Source organism: Pinus tabuliformis, chromosome 2_1 (genome assembly GCF_031772625.1).
Source record: "Pinus tabuliformis cultivar Carrire ecotype Pingquan chromosome 2_1, CPIR1, whole genome shotgun sequence".
NCBI classification, from domain to species: domain Eukaryota; kingdom Viridiplantae; phylum Streptophyta; class Pinopsida; order Pinales; family Pinaceae; genus Pinus; species Pinus tabuliformis.
In genome coordinates this window covers 892,470,015-892,475,405 of record NC_142299.1, presented here as the reverse complement: position 1 = coordinate 892,475,405, position 5,391 = coordinate 892,470,015, and the positions used below count along the sequence as shown (strand labels likewise).

At 36.0% G+C, this 5,391-nt stretch overlaps 1 pseudogene; it reads right to left on the bottom strand.

Moving 5' to 3' along the window:
- Positions 1-754: 754 nt before the first annotated feature.
- Positions 755-1,758, bottom strand: LOC149203511 (uncharacterized; annotated as a pseudogene).
- Between the last annotated feature and the right edge of the window lie 3,633 nt (positions 1,759-5,391).

Genomic DNA, 5,391 nt, shown 5'->3' with positions numbered 1-5,391 from the left:
CTCAAAATAGCCTAGAATGACAGCCAAGTAACGGTGGTTTTGTGTAATAAATCTCCTTAATGATTAACCTCTACAAGGCATTTTTTTAGCCTCTATGATAGTAGATGGCTCTTCAATACGAATGGAAGGTAGTTGTGGCAGAAACAAAGTTCACTATGGAGTCTGCAATTTTTAGGTAGAAGAGAAAGGTTTTGTACAGATATTCTTGTAATAATTCGTCCACACCCCGCCCTCTTCAATACGCAAAATGAATGTTCATCCCTCTCATACTTTGTTCCCGTAGCCTTGGTTACCAAGCCGTTAGATGAACTAAATCCCCAGAAATCCATGGTTCAAACCTTTTCACATCAATTCGAATCTCTGTATTTGAGAAATATTTACCTTTTTCCTTCTCCAATTTTTGAAGAAGAGTTCTCAAGGCATTCTTACAGGCATCCTCATTACTTTTTGTATCAATGCCTTTTGTGCTTAATATTGCTTTGATAAAAACAATTTTCTTATCTTCAAAGAAGAGTGCGGGATTGGTTGCAAACTTATCAAAAATATGGTATATATACTCTAATAGGGGACAAGATCCAGAAATTCTTCCTTCTTTGGGCACATGAACCACCTTGTTTTCTGTACTTCCTATTGCTTGCAACTGAACAACTTCCTTTGCTGAAATAGTTTTCAATATGTGGAAAGAAATGATATGAGGAACTAATGCATTGAAGAAAACAAGATGACTCTATCATCCAAAATTCACAATCTTCACTTAAAGCTCATCCAAATCTAAGACAAGTGTGATAGGCGGGCATCTCCGTGTTCATTTCGGTAGCAACATGGGCCGAAAAGATGAAACCACTTTAGAGAGGTTTGGTAAATTCTTTATGAATAAATATAGATCAAAATCATCGATTTCATCATCTTCATCAGCAACTCTGGATTCTTGGCTGGCCTCATCATTTCACTTCAACAATTTAGTTTGTTGCATTACTAGAAACAAGGATGCCCCATCTAAACTTAACAAACCTTCCTAGACTGATTCTGAACCATGCCTATGAACATTTGATGCATTTTGATCATCAAGAGGCTGCTCAATGCCATTTTGAGCCACATCAAAAGCTGTTTTCAAACCATTAAGATCATCATCAAGAAGATTACCTGAATTTGTCTCAGACCCTTGCATTGCTTCTACCACATCAGTAGAAAGTCTGGTCAAAGTTTCTTTTCATATGTCACCTGAATTTGGAGAAGTATCTATTACACTCCTTTTATGTTCTTCACATGAATGCCCTGTTCTCATTTCTTTTCTTTAGCAGCTAACTTTTATGGACCATAAGTTCACCTTGATCAGTTTGTTGTTGTAGTTCCACTGCTAGCATCCTTTAAAATATGAAAAACAGGAAAAAATATTATCCCCGTGTCATATGGACGTGCTTTCTTTCGTTCAATGCATGGGTCATCAATGGTAGAAAATGCTAATCTCAGATCTCGACAAACATCATCACCCAACTCTGTATTGGCATTTACAGTTGTGGCATTGTTGCCTCCAATATTTTGATGATTGGGAGAAACAAGGCTGGTAGAAACATGAACAATTCTATGCTTTCGAGCAGAAGAAGTAATCAATTTTGCAACTTTTCTTTCCTTCATTTCAATATCATGACAAGATTTTTTTTTGCACCTCCTATTAGAACTGGGGCTTGGGCTACTAAGACTGCAAGTTATATTTCTCTCAATCTTGCCAAAGATGATATTTTGTCCATTATATTTCATTACAAATCTATTTGTTGAATCCTCGCTTTCAAAAAAAAAACAAGAAATGCCAAACCCTTGCAAACATGATCCCTTGTTTTCTTATTTTCAAACATGACAGGGTTTATGTGAAGTAGGCCTGGGCATCCTTTAAATGTCGCTTGCAAATCTCTAACAATATTCTTCTTTTTAGGCAGGTTTCCAATACGAACATTCACTGCAGTTAGTGCTAGTTCATTTTTTTGTTTTTGTTCTTTCTGATGTATCTTCAGGCTTTCATGTTTAACCTTTTCCACATTGTTCATTGTTCTATTTTTCATTTTATTCACATTAGCTATCCGTTTTTTTTTTTACTCTGCTCTACCTCAGCAAGGAGTCTACCCTCAAGTGAGGTATCATATGTTTTGGAATCTCCAAAGCCTGAAGGCTTATTAGTCTTCCATATTTTCATTTATGCAAATGGAACATACTCATCATCCTCGTAATCACTATTGAATGTAACAACAAGAGCTTCTTATTTTTTTCGCTGTAACAACTATATATGTAGTAGAACTTTGGTAGTGTGCATATTCCCCTGAAGAATCTGTAAAAGGTTGATATTTGGTCTGAAGGTGGCCTCTATGATAGTTAATCTGCCCTTTGGACCCAATCCATCTTTTGGTAGAAGGGAGAACCCAAAAGGATGCTCCAAACACTGTAATCGACATGCTGCTCCCGAACTATTGAATATTCTCATAGGCAATGTCAAGCTGATGTTAGGTTCTGAAATCACTATTTCTGAAGATGCTTATGACATTTTGAAGGAGATTAAAGGGATGGCTCAAACTAGATTTTTGGTGTCTATCACCAGAGAGATTGCAGGAATATTTGCAAAGTCAAATTCAGTTAAGCCAGACTCACAAGATGTGATGTCCATTTTCAAAATCGATGAGTTAAAAGTATTACAGTCATAAGAGACAATTGACATACTACAAGCACCATTGCCAAGCAGGTTGGAATTGTCATGGTCATGTGCATTTGAAGAGGTACTTACATTTCAGTTTCCATTTTCCCCTAAGCCTCAAGCGTTTGTTCCTCCCAATATTTTGATCCTGGTCATGTGCATTTTAATATGACTGTTGATTCCTCCCAATATTTTGATCTTGGTCATGTGCATTTTAATATGGCTATTGATTCCTCCCAATATTTTAATCCTGGTCATGTGCATTTTAATATGACCATTGATTCCTCCCAATATTTTGATCCTGGTCATGTGCATTTTAATATGATTGTTGAACATATTAGAAAGGTTTACAGATCTCTAAACATTTGTAGAGCTCTAAAAGTTTCACTGTATAAAAGTATTCAGCTTTGTACAAAGAGCACTTGTTTCCTTGTGCTTTTGGTTCTACATATGTTTGGGATGATAGTTGCAATGCTGGGCTATGGTATCAATGATTCTCCAACACTAGTGGCTGCTGATGTGGTTGTAATTCTTGTTGGTACAAATATACCCATGTAGCTGCTGGAAGAGTACTGATGAAAAGCAGTTTGGAAGATGTCATTACTACCGTTGACCTTTCAAGGAGCACATTCACACAAATCATACTTAACCGTTCTTAGGCTATGTATTATAATGTAATAATGGATATCCCCATAGAAACTGGATTAGTGTTTCCATTTATTGGACTCTATCTTCCTCCAGGGATTGTTGGGGCTGCCATGGAAGCTTCTTCTGTGAGTATTGTATGTTGCTCACTGTTATTAACATATCATAAACAGCCAAGAAAGTTATGTCAAGGTTTTCTTTTAGTTTCTTTGCATTTGTAATTGGATGACCATTTTAGAATACCACCCTGAGATTTTATTATCTTTTATAAGTCTCATGCACATACACAATTACTGAGTTGTGCATCCTAAGTTTTGTGTGAAAATGATCCCTAAAACGTAGGCCTATGGCCTGTCCATCTTGCCAACACATTTTAGAACATCAGCAACCAATAAATGTTGCATGTCCATTTTAGCCATAGATTACCCAACTCAAAATCTAGAAAACAATACTAATAAATGGGGATACATTTTAACTGAAGAGACACCCTTGTAAAGTGAGAATATTAGTTTTATATGCAATAAATTTGCATAATGATAGAAAATGAAAAACGTTAAATTGGAGAAAATGTTGTTGAATAGCTCAAAAATGAGCAAGAAAAGCATCATAACAACATACACGTCAACAATAAAACACCCCAAACTTTCTCTGAAGTTCCTTAAGCGTAAAATAGTTTTTGGTAGAGCACTGTATTTAAAATGGTAAAATAGTTTTTTTTGAGAGCGCATTTGACAATGCTTTATTCTGCTCTTGTTAAAAGAACATTTTCCAACCATATCATTGCAATCGGATATGACAAAGTATGCACCTTTGTCCCTAATTTCTTGGAGATTTAAGTGAGTATAGCATGATTGAATACCAAGTTAAATAGAAGGAAAAAGTATAAAAATCAGTTGCAAACCTTCCACTTTCCCTATAATAAAATAGTGCTCAACTTTCCCAACCAGCGATGAGAGCAGCTTTCTCAAACTACAGACCATGTCAATTTAGCTAACATAAAAAGTTTTAGATAAGCTGGGACCATTTACCAATCTACCTGTCCTTGCCTTCAAGCACAAGGTAGATCCTACTTAGTCTTTGACAACTAGTTTTGCTTCTTGACGGACATTCACGCAATCTAAGCATGTTATACATGCTTTATTTTGAAGCAAAGTTGAGTCTTAGTATCTCAACATAACTTGTCCACGGTCCAATAAACCGCTTGATCTAGTGTGCCTACAGTGCTCTTTGTTAGGAATACAGTCCTCAACTCCATCCCAACACAAGTATAGAGAGATAATTCATTGTATCAAGTCTGAATCCCTGCATGTCATATGTTGGAGTCATTGTAAACTATAAATATGACCTCCAATATTTATTAGAAAGTTGGTTTGGCAGCATCTACAGCTTGTCAAGCAATGAAACTAAAAAGATCCAAATCCTTTCCAAAGCTACCAATGTCATCTGCTTGGATCCAAACAGCACATTAAAATATGAAATGACTTTTATACCTCCTTACTTTATGATGTGCCATACTCTCAGGTTATATACATAGGACAGACTTCAAATCAAAAAAAATGGGAGAGGAAAGAATTCCAAACAAAACCTAGTTTTTTCCTCTCAATCTTTAAGCTTATAATGTGAGAGTTCTACCCAATCTAGAATTAATTTTCTAGATAGATCCAGATTGACTAGAAACTATACAATGGAAATCAAGCCAGCAAACCAACAAGTTGCTTTCTCATCATCAGAGCTTTTCACACTCCTGGGGCTGCCTCTTGACTACTTGACTTTATAATATGGTGTCACTATCATTCGGTTAATCATCCACTGATGATGATGCCATGACACTAGTCTACCATGAAACAGTTTAGAGCCCTGTTTGGGTACGACTTGCAATTTCATTACTTGAACTATGAGCTGCTTCTTGACTGCAAAAAGCATCGCTACACCATTACTTAACAAATTATTGAATTAAAATCCACTTCATAATTTAACACTATTGCAAGAGAAAATTTGAATAAAAGATGCAATGCAACAACAGATGACAAACCATTTTCCAGTTGTTGATATCCTTCATGAAGCCT